The following is an 18561-nucleotide window of genomic DNA, read 5'->3' on the forward strand; positions in this document are numbered from 1 at the left end:
AAGATGCACACAGCGCTTATTGCGTTTGTTTACGAGAAAGGTCATGTGCATTTTGGGGCGGCATACGAAAAAAAAAAAAAAAAAAAAAAAAAAAAAGCAGATTTGAAGCCAATGATAAACAAGTGGTGCCAGGCACAACAAACCCCGCCCCTCGCTTTTATTGTAGCTTATTTTGGCATCGATCCAGCTGATGTCATCATGTCTATACATGTGCTGTCAGCATATCTATTGCCTCTATATATATGTGCCAAGTTTGAAGTAAACTGAAACAAAATTGATGTTTTTATAGACATGAAATTTCAGCCATTATAAGTAAATGGGAGGGAAAAAAGATTTTAAAAATTCATAAAAAATTTGACCTTTGACCTGCTTTTCCTTAAATGTAATGACATCTATTCTGGGTCACTGACAACACTGGTCAACAACAAATTTATTGTTTAAGTTTTTTGAGCTGATTTAGGATAATTTTGGTGTGCTGAATCCAAAAATCACATTAATTTTGTTCAATCAGGTCAACTTTCTGAACTATGCTACATATTGGCTTTTTAACATTTTTGCTTACATTTATGGGCATTTTCACATCATATGATACAAAATTCTTTCATATTTCTTGCAATAAATGAGTTCTGAAGATTTTACTTTTGCCAATTTATGATTAATGTTTTTTTTAATATTACAGGTGAATGAAATGGCTTCGACTAGAAGATCTTGGAAAATAAGCCTGACGTATTCTGCCACATCTGCGGTGAATACACCATTGTACCTAACAGGAATCCTGTTAGAAAATGATTTTTTTTCTCTTAAAACCTACTTTGGGTGAGAACTATATAAAAAAATCAACTGATAAAGTCACAAAAATGTCATCAATTTTATGAGAAGATCAAATTTTTCAAAATCAAATTAGCAAAAAAACCTGACCTGATTGAGAAAAACAGATGTCATTTTTGGATTTAGCGGTGCAAAATGGTCCTAATTCAGTTGAAAAAACCTAGACAACTTGCAAAAAACATTTTTTTCTAACCCAGTGCAACCTATAAACCCAATTTGGTATGAATTCAACCAATAATTTTGCTGCTAGAGTGTTAACAAACAAACAATCTGCCCAAAATAATCAGCAAAGCATGAAGCATTTAAACACTGCAGATGAAAAAAAAAATACAGAAGCCAACCCAATTTTGAGTGTTGAAGATGATGGTGGGTCACTCTTGCTTCTTCTTCTCATTATTTAGTGTTAATTGACAGTTGACATCATGTTAGTGGTGTAACAATGCCACCAAGTGAACTACAGTCACTACAATCCCAGGCATGGGCTTTGGTAGTCTCATTTCTTCTCTTCTGCTGAGTAGAAGTGTGACACCAAGTGGTAAAATCATGTGTACTGTTTTGGTATGACAAAATTTTACATTGGTCCAACGCTATAGTCTGGGCACTTCCTAGCAACAAACCCAATAGAAATCTCCTGCTTCTTTTGCCTACAAAGCTACATTTTCATGACCATAAAACTAACAAATGTGACATCCCAACTCTACACATTTGGACGATTGGTCAAATTAAAAAAAATTCTGATGATCAGTAAATGTACACTGCAAATTATTTGGTTCTTACCAAGATAAAAAAAAAAAAACCCTGTAGATTTAGAAGTGTTAGATAATATACCCTGTTTAAAGAGTTCATCTCTTATTTTAAGCGTTCATACGTCTGTAGACATGCTTATTTTTTCCATTTCATTCATGGTTGTGCATTTCATCAGTAAACATTCAATAATCATCAAGTAAACAAACATGTACACACCCATGCGTGAAAAGGAGCAGGATGAAGAAAATCTTATATTTCCTGACCCCTTTGAAATAATAATAGCCTTAGTGGTTAGCCATACACAACTAGCTATAAAATCATACTGTATAAAGTCAGACAAACCATACTAAATACATCCAAAGATAGTCCAAAATAAATACAAAACCAAGTGGAAAACTACATGTCCAGAAAGTACAAACACAGGTAAATATATACCTGATGAAATGATGCAAAAACATTATACCAGACCAAAATAAGTAAATAAATATGTCACAAGATGCAAAACAAATACGAAGCCAAATGTAAAACTTATAACTGTTCATATAATCTCATTCTTTCTTTATACACTTTTTTTCAGTTGGAATATGTTTTTACACAGATTTAAACAATATTAATTCAAAAAATATTGTCAAGTGAAATTATCTCGCTGCATGAACAGACAATTTCATTCATTTTGAGTACCTTTTTCCTCAGATTTAGTGTTTTTATCTTGTTCTTAGACACCCCTTTTTTGCAGTGTATGATATGTTGAGTGTATACGTGATATATACTATACATATGAACAGTAGAAGTGTGTGGGTGTGTGTAATATTTGCTCACTTGGAGGCTACTTAATCATAGTTAATAATGAAACCTCACATATTCACAGAGAACAATCTGATTTACATGACCAGCCCACACATTCACAGTTTTAAGCAATATCATTTGATCAGATAGATTAAGCTGAATAACATTAGTGCAGCTGATTTTCATTTTAATTCTGAATATTATTCATGAGGGACTTTATTAGCCCAGAGGCTAATCACGGTAACAATACTTTAAGCATTTTATATTAAGTGGAATCAGTTTGTATTAGCTATGAAACAAAATAAAATGTCTAACTATAGTAAACACATTTCTGTATACTGCGTCTCTTGCATAAATGCACAGTGAGAAACAATTTAAAAAATCCTAAAATATCCAAAGAGTTACATTCTTTTTTATTCTTTTCATGTAGAGAAAGTCTCTTGAAACTGTGCCACTACAAATACAAAGTCCGTAAAATGTGGTCTCACAGATTAACAGCCTTAATTTGGGAAAACGCAATAAATGCAAAGTCGGTAGAGGGGAGTGAGAACATGGACTTATGACAGAATGTCGACCCACAGTGAAAACACAGCATGTAATTCACAATAAGCTCTGTGCTAAATTCACTTAGAAGAACTGCAACCAGGAATCTAAGGCTTTGCAAAATCTGTACTAAGCCCGACAGGTGCAGCAGCCAGAACTGTGTAACACCAGCATGAAAAGGAGGCTGGTTTGGAGGAATAATATGCATATTAGGACTTCATTAAGGCAGGAATATTTCTATCCGTTTATTGCATGGTGTCCTTGCACTGGCTACGTTTACAAAGACTATTTGTTTCATCTTCAAGTGCACCTGAAAGTCAGACTGTCGCTAAACAGAGACTACTTACACAATCTTCATTTGGTTATGTTTGTCATTTTCTTTAATAATTGTCATTTTTATGTGTGACAACATAATGAAACAGAAGTATAACAAGAAAAGAGTCACGATGTCGGCAAATTACCACTTTACCCTTAAAGTGTTGTTTTTTTTCTCTACATTTAATCTTTTATTGCCATTTATTTAAAAAAAAAAAAATAAAAAAAATCTCTGCATTTTTCTGTGAAAACCAAGTACTTTTCAACATTTAATTTACTGATCATGCCCATAAAAGCTCAGAGTAAATGCGAAGGTAATTAGATACAAACAGAGAAAAGTGAAGAAAAGTGGCTTTTTCAGAAAATATATCATTAACTGACATAAAAATAAATGCGTACAACCATCTCTACTATCCAATTAGTGTTGCAGAGAATAACAGTGTTTCCGCAGTTACTGGAGAACCTCGAAATGTCCAAATAAGACACATTTGACACAACTGAAAACCTGAGATAGTCTATTTTACCTGAATTAATTAAATGCATTCACATGGATTAATACAGTAGTTCTCGATCTTTTTTGGCTTGTGACTCCATTTTAACTTAACAAATTTCTGGCGACCCCAGACATTCAAAACGGAGACATTTTTTTGCTAAAATTACAATGTGGTATTATGAATTGCGTACAGGTAACATGCCAGTTTTAATTAGCGTTTTATCTGTGCGCATTATAAGCGACGATTAGCGGTTAGGTTTAGGGTTCGCGATTAACGCGATTAGTGGCTAGCGCCATTAGCAAGTAGCAGTTATTGGCTAGCGCATTGATACGCCATCAAAACATGGTATCATGAATTGCGTACAGATAACACGCTACTTTTAACCGGCGTGTTATCTGTATGCATTAGAAGCTTTCAGCATGTATATTTATGCCACACAAAATAGCACGCCATTAGCGCAATTAGCAGCTAGCGTGGTTAGGGGTTAGCATTTAGTGGCTAGCACATACGTACGTATTTCACACCAAATGCAATATACTAGCATCGCATACAACATAATTTCATGAGATTAGTCTGTAAAATCAATTTGTTTTTGATCATGTGATAGTCTGCTATACTATGTTGCAAATAAACATTAATTTTAGACAACATTTAGGCTATATAATGTATACAATGCACCTTTTTGGTGTCTGCTTCTGAGTTTCTCTTGGAGATGTCTTAGCGGGACCAGGCGGGCAAAGAAATCTTTCTTATATCCTACATTTGAACTTGATTTTTTTTTTTTTTTTTTTTTTTACCTTTTTTTATTGAGTTTCCTTCAAACTTATAGATCAATGCAATATATAAAATAGGAAGCACTTGATTTTTATTAGGAAAAGTGTGTGGTATTTTAATTGTAAAGAAATATATATTGAATCATTAAAAATACTTTTTCTACTTTTTTTTTTTTTTTATCAATTACTAGAAATTTGAGGCAACCCCATTTGAATTCAAGGCGACCCCATGGTTGAAAAACACTGGATTAATGGTTCAAAAGTTCTTAAACGTTTTAGGTCAGTAGATGCTTTTAGTCAACGGCCTGTGTCATAAATAACTTAACATTATTTACTGCAAGAAGTCAGGCTGTAGAAGCAAAACCTCAGTTTGTTACATAACCCCCAAGGCTCAATGACACTCCAAGACTGGAGAAAAATGAAGAGCTACTCAGAATCAGACTGGAAAGGCTTGCAAAGGTCTAAAGAAAATCTATATCAACTTCAGCGTAAATTGCATTAGCAATATTGTTCACTGCTTTATCTTGTTCTTATTCTGATGGAGACGCAGGACAAAACAGGAATCACTTATCTACCGCTGTCTCGATCAATAGGGCTGGGTGATCTGGCCAAAAGATCATATAACGATCTTCTGTGGTAAAATCACAATCCTTGATCTGAATCATAATTTTCTCACCTCTCACAACATACAAGTGAGTTAAATAAATTTACCTCTGGTCTTCTCTGGTTTCTGGATGCATTTGCCGTGTGTCATGGCTTTTGTTGTCTGACTAGAAACTCCTTTTTTCACATTTTGGGCTGAAATTATTATAATATGTTCACACTATCTAGATCAGGGGTCTCAAAGTCATTTTCTTTCAGGGGCCACATTCAGCCCGATTTGATCTCCAGTGGGCCAAGCCAGTAAAATAATAGCATAATATCCAAAAAGAATGACATCTCCAAATTTTTGTCTTTGTTTTAGTGCAAAAAAACCCCCATTAAATTATGAAAATACTTGTTTTTATAAACTATTCAAACAAAAAAGATGTGAATGACCTGAAAAACTTAAATTTCTGAAGAAAAATAAGTGCAATTTTAACAATATTATCCCTTATCTTATCATTTCTACTTGTGCATTATGGATGGGATCTCCAAAGACACTAAACAGTTAGTAACAGGCAGAAAATGGTTAAAATTGTGCTTAATTTTCTTTAGACATTTCAGGTTGTTCATATTTGTTCAGGTTATTCACATTTTATTGGTACAGGATAGTTTGTAAATGTAAATATTTCCACAATTTAATGTTATTTTTTGCACTAAAACAAAGACAAAAATTTTAAGTTGTCATTATTTATCGGCATAATGTTATTATTATTATTTTTTTTTTTTTTTCACATCAAACCGAAAAGAAAACATGGAGTCATTCGTTTTTGTAGGTTCTTCTGCTGTTATTATTGTACTGTAGATCATATTAGTCTGTAGGTGGAACCTGAACTAAAATGAGTTCCACAGCCTTAACTGAGGAATTTTTGCACTTTGCAAATTCATCCCACGGGCCAAATTGGAACCTTTGGCGGGCCGCATTTGGCCCCTGGGCCGTATGTTTGAGACCCCTGATCTAGATGAACTAATCACATTTAAGGAACTTCTATTGTTCATTCATTGAAAGCTTTTTAACATTTTCGTTTATCTGTTGGTTCAATGTTTTAACTATGAAAGACAAGAACAGTCTGCACGCCATCGTAAAAATATGCTCCAAGATCATCGGAGTCAGACTAAGAGACTTGTCTTCCCTCTGGGAGCTTCAGGTTGTGAGGAAAGTACAGACCATCATATGGGATCCTCACCATGTGTTGCATAAGAAGTTTGTTTTGATGCCTTCAGGCCGGCGTTACCACACACCTCAGAGGAGAACTAAGAGATATCCTAAATCTTTTATTCCTTCAGCTATCACACTTTTAAACTCTGACAGCAGTTATTTTAGTCATTTTAGTCATTTTATATGAGATTTTTTTTTTCTTTTTATTTTAGCAGAACCAATAGGGCCTTTTAGTCTTTTAGTCTGCATTGGTATTTATTGATTATTTATTGTTGATTATTTAAATGCATTTATTCATAGTTGCTTTCAATGATCTTGTATTTGTGCACTGATTTATTTATGTTTATCACATTGCACTTTGGATGTGGGCTGATGTCTGTGGTACACTGTTTAAAAAAAAAAAAAAAAAAAAAAAAACTCATAAAAAACGGTTATATGCCGGCAGCAGGGGTGCCAAAAAAAATACTGATAAATACTGGAAAATAACCATCTCATAAAAATATGGTAATTTTCCAGAATTAAACTACAGGTTTTTTTTGCCCTTACTTTACATGAGATTTTGCGTTTTTTTTTATGTATACATATATATATATATATATATATATATATATATATATATATATATATATATATATATATATAAAACCCTAACCCTATCTCTCTAACCCACAAAGACCCAGTGCTACTTTTGTGGCAGTTCTAACACACATTTTTCTTAAATGATTTATCAACATTTATCATTATATTATCCTCTCCATTTTGCATTTCTTCAGTGAAAATCAGGTATTTCCTGTATTTATTTTACTGATCATGTACTTTAATCATCATGCTGAGAATACATTTGAAGGTTATCATACCAAAAACAGAGAAAACCTGAAAAGAACTGACTTTTTCAGTAAACTCTATCATTAACTGAAGATAATCCAAATGTCTCCATCCACTGTCATTTATCAAACTCCATGGGTTTTACTGGTGAATCATTGTTAATAATAACAATTTTGGCCTCAACTGTATATTTAATTTCTTATATTTAATTACAGTGTTCATGAAAAGTAGTCAATTCAAAGGGTATTATATGAAAACAGAGAAAACTGAGGAGAAAGCGGCTTTTTTTTCAGCAACAATATCATTAACTGAACATAATCCAAGTGTCTCCATCCACTGTTATATATCAAACTCCATGGGTTTTACTGGTGATTTAAATGTTGTAGAAGATGACGGTGTTTCCACATTCACTACAGAGCCTCTGAATGTCCAAATAGGTCATATCTGATGAGCATATAAAGATGATAAACTGTATTTTACACCATTTATTTACATGGATTGACAGGATCATTGGCTCTAAGGTTATTAAACATTCTACATTAGTAGATGTTTTTGGTTACTGGTGTATATTTGGATCTTTATGGGTTAATAAAGAAATGATTATCATGTGGAATAATGGTCCTGAAAAGATGTATTAAGTTAATTTAAGTATCTATAACCTTCCTGCATGTAAACCTCACAGAATTTTCGCAAGGCCGAAACATAATGAAAACTCCTGTTAGTCCCTAAAATCCCAAACGAAAGCTTCGGCACATCATTCAGACTCCAAAAAACCCAATACAAGCCCACTCTATCTCCTCTTCCGTGACATACAGGACATTACAGTATTTATCAGTACTGTGTATAATTCACACTGTGTCCACGCAGTGTTGCAGCCTCATCCAAGGCCTTCACCGGTCAGAGCCAGGCTGACAAACAGTGACAGATAAACCGTGCAGGCTGCATTCTGAAGCTGCTATATGGCTGACAGCCCCTGAAATGGATTACTAATGGATCAGATGGAGCAAAAAAAGACAAACTACCACAGGAGGGGGGAGAAGCTGTGGAGGCTGCTACCTGTCTGTTTGACAAGAGAGAGGGGAGAAATAAAGATAGGGGCTTAGAGAGAGAGAGAGGAAAGAGGGCAGAGTGATAGTTAGGGAGGGGTAGAGTAAGAAGAGAGAGAGACAGTAAGAGGACAGGGTGGGAAAATGAATAGGAAACCATGAAAAAGTGACACTTTTGAAACACTCAGGGGCGCTTTTGAGGAACGGTACAATGCTTGTGCAGTCTGGTGACCCTTGGGGAGAATAATCTTTTGGGAAAAGAAAGGAGCAAGTAGGACAGACAAAGCAGACGCCACACCATGTTGACGCTTCAGAGCTAACTACTCTGACAACTGTCAGTATCCTGGGAAATGATAATAATCTCTGCACTAGGGATGTAACAATATGAAAATTTCATATCACGATAATTGTGACCAGTATTGTCACGGTTATCATTATTATTGTAGTATTGTTGAAACTGTGCTCAAAATGTTCAAAAAGGACTTATACACACACTGAAAGAATTTAACCAAGTTGTATTTTGAAAAAAACAAAACAAAAAACAACCAAATAAAAAAATTGGCACAATGTACTTTCTGTTGGCAGAAACATTCAAATATTAAACCTTAGTGCAGGGGTGTCAAACTCATTTTAGTTCAGGGGCCACTTTCACCCCAATAGGATCTCCAGTGGGCCGGACCAGTAAAATAATAACAGTGAAAAAAGTAAAATTATATTATGAGCAGGTTTACATCTACAAAGTTTCCTTAAAAATCTGAATAACATGAACAACTTGAATTGTCTTAAGAAAAACAAGTGTAATTTTAACAATATTCTGCCTCTGTTTATCAGTTTATCATCTACACATGTGCATTACAATCACACAAAACCTTTAGTAACAAGCAGAATATTAGTAAAATTGCATTTACTTTTCTTTGGACATTTCCATTTGTTCATATTTGTTCAGGTTATTCAGGTTTTTTGTAAAAGTATAGTGTGGTAATGTAAATATTTTCAAGTAATTTTCCTTTTTTACACCAAAAAAAACAAAAAGAAAATTTGGGGTTGTCATTATTTATAGGTTATTTTAATAATATTTTACTGGTCTGACACAATTGAAATATATTTGGACTGTATGTGTCTGTATGTGGAACCTGAATTAAAACTATTTTGACACCATTGATCATTAATATCGTCAGTGTAATTTTTGCATTTCACAAATTCATCCCACGGGCCTGACTGGACCCTTCGGCAGGCCGGATTTGGCCCCCGGGCCGCATGTTTGACACCTGTGCCTTAGTGGTCTGAGCCTATTTAGGCCGTTTTTCAGTACTTTTGATTTTGCCTTTATATACTATATACACAAATGTTTACTATACCCATGTTTGGTATCTTTTTTTTCAGTACAACTACATCTATCTCATCTGTCTATTATTTTTTTCACTTAAACCTACTATATCAACACAAAAGGCCAGAAAACAAAAAAAATAAAAAATCCAATTTGAAAAATGTATATACTTTATTGCATAAATAACACAAAGATGCTCAACGAACCTTTTCAAAGACTTTAAAAGAAAATATTAGTTCCAAATATTAGGTATAGAAAATCAAAATTGGAAGAAATTAAAACTTTACTCAAATATTTGACATAAAAGCACATCTTTACAAAGGCGTTTTTTCCACTAAAAGTGCAGTAATCAAACACGGTTATCATGATAATTAGAATTTAAACAGTTATAATAACTGTTTGTGATTTTACCACGGTTTATCATTATACCAGTAATTGTTACATCCCTACTCTGCACTGTGCACAGATTCAAAGTACGTTCATGTGCAAAATACTGAAAGCCCTCCTATAAGCAAGGATATGTGAATGTGTGTGTGTTTGGGTGCCTTTGTATATGCCACTGCATTGCTTTGTAGATTGTGCTGACACAAGCCGAATGCCCATCACGAGGGAATGTCAGCTGCGTAATGATCTAACTCCTGCAGACCCAAGTTGCACAAAGCTCATTTACAAATCCACGTCCCCCAGTATCCCTGATACCACACAGACAGGATGCTATAACCAGTTAATAACTGTCTCATTTGCAAGTCTCAAATCCTCCACGGCAAAACATTTAAATGCTATAAGTTGCAACTCATTTGACCTTTTCAACGCACTACACTAACAGCATACATAACAAACAAAAAAAAAAAAAAAAAAAAAAAAATTGCATCCCCTTTTCGATCTAATGCGACTCATTTGCACAAATCAATTTCTGGATATGCTTTGCATTAATGGTGACCATTATCAAAAGCATATCATGCATTTTTATATGAAAAACCAGACTATCATTGGGTTATGCTGTGAAAATGTTATTTTGCTCTTTCCATTGTTGCGTGGTAATATAGTTGCCAAACGGGACCATTCTGCCAGCTTTCATTGGTGGTGCATTTAAGGACAATCCAGCGTCCAATATCTACGACTATGTTTATGAACGTCATCTGAAAATGAAATGCAGAGAAAATGTGGACATTTATTTAAAATAGGGATGTGAAAAAGGATGAAATGGGGATAGTCACTATGCAGAAGCACCATTTCACACAAAAATAACATAAAATGCAGACATTTATTAAGTTTGGTGGATGCACTTACGGCACACCTCTATAAAAGAAGGTCCGATTAGGTTCATACTGTCTACTGAAAATATAAAAATTTCCTTTTCTTTTACAATGACAGTCACAGTAACATCAAGTTACCCTTCTGAGGAAGGCTACAGGTTGTAGTCGAAACACGTCAAGGTAAAAAATCAACTTTTCTTCTATCCGACAATAAAGAAAAGGAAATCTTTATATGGCAGAAGGTATCTGGTGGCTCCCAGGCCATTTCCATTATGTTTAAAAGAAAATCTAAGCAATGGCATTATAGAAGGTTTCAAAACATTCACTTGGTTTCAAGAATGAACTGAAACTGAAAGAAAGATATGAAGGCTAAACAAGTGTATGTACAGATTATGATCAGTCTGAGTGATGTTATGCTTGTTATTCAGGGTATTGACACACAATGACAGTTCCATATTAGCATTTTATAATACAAATGTTTTTACACATGCGTAATGAGGTTTCTAACTTTTTTGCTGAAAACAAAATACAACAGGACTCAAGGACTAATTTGTTTTATAAAAATGGAATGTTTTGGTAAAATTGCAAGATGTATGTATATATGTTTTGATATCTACTGTTCAGAAATCTTTTGCTTTTCACAGACATCAGTGTGCAACCATGTATAAAAGTTATTTTCCACATTCACAAATACCACAAACTAGCCCTCAGCAAATGAACTCCTTTCACAATAGTGCCGACCTTTGTCTAGTCAATTCAATTTTTATTGTTCAAATGAAGTTATTTTTCTAGGGAGCTCCACACTAAGCACATACATCTCCTCACAGAAAAGCAATATTCTTGGTTGAAAATAAAAATGAACATTTTTTCAATTCCCTTCGGTTCATATCTGAGTGTAATTCTTCACACATACAGGGAGGTGAATTTATTGTGAACCCAGTCACTGCCTCAAAATGTCCTGTAATGGCTGTATGGATCCAGAACAAATAAAAAGAGCTGAGGCCATTTGTTACAGACTGTGACTCGCAAAGCGTGTCCCTGTTTTCTAAATGCTGTGTGTATGTGCAGACATGAATTGTAAGCATCACAAAGTCAGTACGGGTTTCAATGAAGAACAGATGTTCTATTAACGGATGTGATATTAATGGCTCTTCCAAAAGCAGTGAACATCCACTGAGATGAAAGGTAGGAAATATAAATCAATTTTTGATAACAGGCTATATAAGATTATGATCTATGGGGTAAATGTGAAAACAATACAAAATCATTTGTTGTGAGATGACTGTGTATGTGTGTTAGGAAGACACTCGGATTGGTTGCATTAAATAAAAGGATACTGTAGTTAGTATGTGTCTGACATTTATTGATGACAAGTATGAATGGCTATTGAGGGAGCTAAATGTGCTCAAATAGTGTTTGAAATGAATAAAATGACAAACAACACATTAGTCTAAAAAATATTTCCATTATTTATTATTAAATATAGGGACAAGAATCTGGTGATATGATACAAATCACAATACGATATATCATAATATAACACGATACTGCTAAAGAGGCAATTTTATCTTTCTGTCTTTTTCTTTAAATGATTATTTCCTTGAAGAATTGAATTACACCAGAAATATGCACATATACTAAACACATTTTTATTTGATCACAACAGGATCTAATGCTATATTGCAAAATGTTCCTGTGTTCAAACTTAAATTATATTTTACAGACATTACAGTTTAAGATCCTGTTCAAATGTTCATGTTCTATTAGTTCATAACTAATATCATAACATTATTTTTGTGCAATCCCAACAAAGGAACCAACATTATTTAATAAAAGAGTGTTAAATAATAATAAATAAAATATCCTCCTGAGAACCAGGAAAGTGAAAGGTTTAGCTTTTTTACACTAAACAACTGTCATGATTGGAAACTGCATATTACAACATTTTTTTCCGATACATTTTAAAAATTATTCTTATTTATGAACTTATTTTTCAGTGGAATGTCCTTTGCAATGGACAGCATTTTTTAAAGTAAAACTGTCAAAATTTTGTCCCCTTTAGAGGACAAAAATGCGTCAGCGGGTCTCAGGAGGATATAAACAAAAAAGAAAACCAAAAAACCAAAAATGAACCTCCACAATATCATTTGAATAAATACCTAATAATATCGATACAGTACTTTTTAATATCGATACAGTATTGTGAAATGAAATACCGTGGTATATTGCAGAACCGATATGTTCTTACACGTCTATTTAAAGGTGCGGGAGACTCTCGTGACCTATTTTTCATCAAATCTCTAAAACCTGAGTCATAGCCTAAATATCAGGAATCTGTAAGTCTTTCTGTGATTACTCACCTGAATCTCTTGCATTATGGTGAACAATTCAAAGTGCCGTCCACCATAAACAAACCATTTCTCTACAAACTGAGCCGGGAGGTAACTCGGGTATCTTCGGAATTTTGTTTTGCATTGTGGGAAGCGAAGGCTCGTGCAGCCACCTGACAGCTGCAGCTGGAACGGACACGACGCGGAAACGGCAGGAGCTCCCTTCCCTCTATGGATGTTCCTCCAGCCGTTTCCGTGTTTCAGCCGTTTCTGCGTCGTGTTTGTTTCATCCATATAATACCATATGGTTGCACTGGTGCTGCCGCTGTCAGGTGGCTGCGCGAACCTCCCTTTCCCACAATGCACGTCGTGACAAAATTCCGAAGATGTCCGAGTTGCCTCCTGGCTCAGTTTGTAAACAAATGGTTTGTTTATGGTGGATGACACTAAGACATTGTTCACCGTAATGCAAGAGATTCAGGTGAGTAATGACAGAAAGACTTACAGATTTGTGATACTGAGGATATGACTGAGGTTTGACAGATTTGATTAAAAAAATTGTTCACGAAAGTCTCCCGCACCTTTAAATACAGCCTGATGAATGCGTCTGTTAGTCCTTTATTTTATTTTCATCACACTGTGCTGTTTAGTAAACTACAGGGGTTGGACAAAATAATGGAAACACCTTAAAAAATCAACAAAATATAATTTAATATGGTGTAGGTCCGCCTTTAGCGGCAATTACAGCCTCAGTTCTCCGAGGTACTGATTCATACAACTTGTGAATTGTTTCCAAAGGAATTTTAAGCCATTCTTCAGTTAGAATACCCTCCAACTCTTTTAGAGACGATGGCGGTGGAAATTGACGTCTTACTTGAATCTCTAAAACTGACCATAAATGCTCAATAATGTTGAGGTCTGGGGACTGCGCCGGCCATACGAGATGCTCAACTTCATTAGAATGTTCCTCAGGCCATTCTTTAACAATTCTAGCTGTATGGATTGGGGCATTATCATCTTGAGGTGAAGGTGTTTCCATTATTTTGTCCAACCCCTGTATGTTGTAAAAAATATGACTTCGAACAAGAAACGCACTCGGAGAGCGCAGACCTCCGCCAAGAGAGATCTGCCTCCCACCTCCCCTGATCACCACCAAAATTGAATAATTTCTTCCTTGTGCCAGTATCAACATTTCCTGAAAATGTCATGAAAATCTATCCATAACTTTTTGAGTTATCTTGTTAACAAACAAACAAACACACACGCGCACACACACACACACGCACACACAAAGTGATCACAATATCTCCTGGTGGAGGTAACTAAGCCTAAAGCATCTGAATAGTCCCTACTTTTAGCTGCGTGAGAGCAAATTCACAAATTCAACACACGTCTAAGTGGCATCACATTTTCAGCAGACTTCATAAATTTTGGATAGTGCAAAGTAACAGCATGCAAGCACAGTGAGAACATGTAAACCCCACCCAGACTGACAGAAGTGAGCGTCCTTCCCTGTAGCTATGTACTGTGTTGAGACTGTGGGGATTTCATTGTATCGTCTGTGGGTCTGTGGTGATGCAGCGTGGAGCAGTGTTGCATCAACGGGAGATGGTTCTGGCTCTTTTAGTATCACTGATGTTATCTGCATTAAAAGTTCCTCAGTTTTAACCGGTAGTGATCTGTGTAAGATGTTTTCCTGCTGCTGTTAAGTCATGACAACTGACTTAAACCATAAAGACCCAAACATCTACTGATCTACACTGTTTAATACCATTGATCCATTAATCTTATCAATACATGTAAAATATTGGTGTAAAATGCAGTTTTTCATCTTTTCATGGTCATCAGATACAACCCATTTGGACGTTCAGATGCTCCATAGTGAACATGGAAACACCGTCATCGTCGAAAACATTGATTCACCAGTAAAACTCATGGAGTTTGATAAATGACAGTGGATGGAGACACTTGGTTTATGTTCATTAATGATAAAAGTTCTCAAGTTTTCTCTATTTTTAGTATGATAACCCTGAAATATAATCTCAGCATGATGATTAAAATATGTTGATCAGTAAAATAAAAATACTAAAATACCTGATTTTCACTAAAGAAATGTAAAATGGAGAGGATAATATTATGATAAACGCTGATAAATCATTTAAAAAAGGTTAAAAATAGAGACAAAAATTAATGCGGGAACTGCTACAAAAGGAGCACTGGGTCTTTATGGGTTAAAAAGATACCACACACTTGACACATTTTTGAGCTCTGTTGAAAAATATGTAACTTCATTGTAATGACAGCCATCAGTATTCACACTAATATTGGTATTCTTACAAAAGTTCTAAAAAATAAATAAATTTAAAAAAATCTGCAATTCATGAGTTGATAATGGCTCAGCATAGCACCTCCCTGTTTTAACACATCGACTGCCTTACAAGGCTCTAGCAGATGCACAGACAACAGTTGGTCTCTGTCATGGAATTATTTAAAAAAAAAAAAAAAAAAAAAAAAAAAAAAAAGGAAAACGAGTAATCATTACCTCTTGTAATCAGTAGTGTGAGACCCCCCATTGCCCATTGACCCCATAGATGGAGACACTTGGATTATGTTCAGTTAATGATATTGTTGCTGACAAAAAGCCACTTTTTCATCAGTTTTTTTTTTCTGTTTTGATATAGTCACCTTTGAATTTGAGTTTCCATGAGCACCTATTTTAAATATAGGAAATTAAATATAGGAAAATACATGACCCCTAGTGAAAAATGCAAAATTCAGACAATATGTCATGGAATTTGTGAAAAAAAAAAAAAGGATAATGAGCAATTATTACCTCTAGCAATCAGTGGTGTAAGACCCCCATAGACCCCATAGATGGAGACACTTGGATTATGTTCAGTTAATGATATCATTGCTGAAAAAAGCCACATTTTCTTCTTTTTTTTTTTTTTTTCTGTTTTGATATAATACCCTTTGAATTTGAGTTTCCGTGAGCACCTAAATTAAATATAGGAAATCAAATATAGGAAAATACATGACTTATAGTGAAAAATGCAAAATTCAAAGAAAATGTCATGGAATTTGGAAAAAAAAAAACAAAACAAAAAAAAAAAAAACACAAAAAAAAGGAAAATGAGCAATTATTACCTCTAGTAATCAGTGGTGTAAGACCCCCATAGACCCCATAGATGGAGACACTTGGATTATGTTCAGTTAATGATATCATTGCTGAAAAATCCACATTTTCTTCAGTTTTTTTTTTTCCTGTTTTGATATAATACCCTTTGAATTTGAGTTTCCGTGAGCACCTAAATTAAATATAGGAAATTAAATATAGGAAAATACATGACTTATAGTGAAAAATGCAAAATTCAGAGAATATGTCATGGAATTTGTAAAAAAAAAAAAAAAAAAAAAAAAGAAAAAAGAAAAAAAAGGAAAACGAGCAGTTATTACATCTAGTAATCAGTGGTGTAAGACCCCCATAGACCCCCATCAATGGAGACACTTGGATTATGTTCAGTTAATGTCTTTGCTGAAAAAAGCCACATTTTCTTCAGTTTATTCTGTTTTGATATTATAGCCTTTGAATTTGAGTTTCCATGAACACCTAAATTAAATATAGGAAATTAAATAGCAGAAAATACATGATTTACAGTGAAAAAATGCAAAATACTGAGAATCTGTCATGGAATTTGTAAAAAAAAAAAAAAAAAAAAAAAAAAAAAAAAAGGATAATGAGCAATTATTACATCTTGTATTCAGTGGTGTAAGACCCCCATAGACCCCATAGATGGAGACACTTGGATTATGTTCAGTTCATGATATCTTTGCTGAAAAAAAGCCACATTTTCTTCACTTTATTCTGTTTTGATGTAATACCTTTTGAATTATAGTTTCCATGAACACCTAAATTAAATATAGGAAATTAAATAGCAGAAAATACATGATTTACAGTGAAAAATGCAAAATACAGAGAATAATATTGTAATAAATGGTGATAAATGGTTAAATAGAGAGAAAAATTCCTTTGGGAACTGCCACAAAACTAGCACTGGGTCTTTATGGGTTGAAAACTAAGAAGACCTGAATGGAGTTCAGATAGTTCAGTCTGAAACCATCTTATCCTGGTTTTACGCATATTTTTTTTGCCAAAATAACTCATTAAACAGTTTTAGACATGATCTCTAGGTCTCCATGTCAGCAGCTGTGGCTCAGTATGTAGTGCTGGTTGTCCATAAACTGGAAAGTTGGTGATTTGATCCTTGACCCCTAGCCACATTTTAAAGAGTCCGTGAGGAAGACACTGAATCCTAGATGCTCCCAGTGATTGTTCCACCAGTGTGTGAATGTGTGAATGTTTGTGTGTGTGAATGGGTGAATGTGACACAGTGTAAAGAACTTTGAGTATTGTAAAAGTAGAAAGGCATTATATCATCTTGAGACCCAGGAAAGTAAAAGTTTTGGCTTTTTTTCCCCTTTTATTATATTAACCCTTTCATGCATAGTGGTCAGTACAGTGGACAGCTATTCTACAGCTATTCTCTTGTATATTCACCGATTTTGTTGTTTTATTTGCTTAGCAACCAACACAGTGGATGCTTATGCATTATCTCATACACTGCACTTCATACCATTACTGTAACTTTCCTGTTCTTGATAAACCTGATCTGCAATAACATATTTGAGTATAAATCAAATGCTAATTATTATTACACTGTAATTAACATTTTTTAAAAGAAAAAACATGTTTTTTTTGCACATTATCTGAGTGTGTAATAACTAGTATTATAGTATGTTAAAATGTGAGTAAACATCAGATTATCAGCATTAAAAATGTGTTTATTTCATAGTTTTCACACAGTATGTTGCTTCAAAAATGAAATGCATGGTGTCCAGCTGAGTGGACATTTTTGTAACTTCTTGAAAAAATTGGTTCATAAAAAAAGTTCAGTCACATTGTTGTTGTTTTTTTTTGTTTGTTTGTTTTGCTTTTTTGTTTGTTTTTTTTGCTTTTTTTTGCCTAAAGAGGAATAAATACACTCAGAAAAAAATCTTGACTAAGGTTCTCATAATTCATGCATGAAAGGGTTAAATAAATGCGTCGATTGGAAATGGCATAATGCAACAGTTTTTCAAATAATGTTTTTTGGGGTTTTTTTATAGAAGAGTTATAACTCGGTATTTGAAATCTCTCTGACGGAACATTTTTGAGACAATTTAACAGATTAATGTTGCTAAATAACCCACATTTTTACTTTTAAATTCATTTTTGCTTTAATTGGACCATAAGGGAGTATCCAAAACAAGGAGCTACTTTATATTGAAATTAATGTTGGAATGGCAATCAATTAAAGTTCACTCTCTGACAGAACATTACTGTGTTTTGACACAGAAGGTCCTTTACAGTGGACAGTTTTTTTTTTGTTTTTTTTTCTCTAAGTAAAACTATGACACTCTTGTCCCCTGTAAAGGTCAAAAATGCATTGC

At 34.1% G+C, this 18561-nt stretch overlaps 1 protein-coding gene across 1 annotated transcript in view; it reads right to left on the minus strand.

Annotated features, from left to right (window-relative positions):
- dpp6a (dipeptidyl-peptidase 6a) overlaps positions 1 to 18561 on the minus strand; it is a 395010-nt gene that overhangs the window by 341675 nt on the left and 34774 nt on the right. The gene's annotated exons all lie outside the window — the stretch shown is intronic.

Source organism: Sphaeramia orbicularis, chromosome 20, assembly GCF_902148855.1.
Source record: "Sphaeramia orbicularis chromosome 20, fSphaOr1.1, whole genome shotgun sequence".
Lineage (NCBI taxonomy): Eukaryota > Metazoa > Chordata > Actinopteri > Kurtiformes > Apogonidae > Sphaeramia > Sphaeramia orbicularis.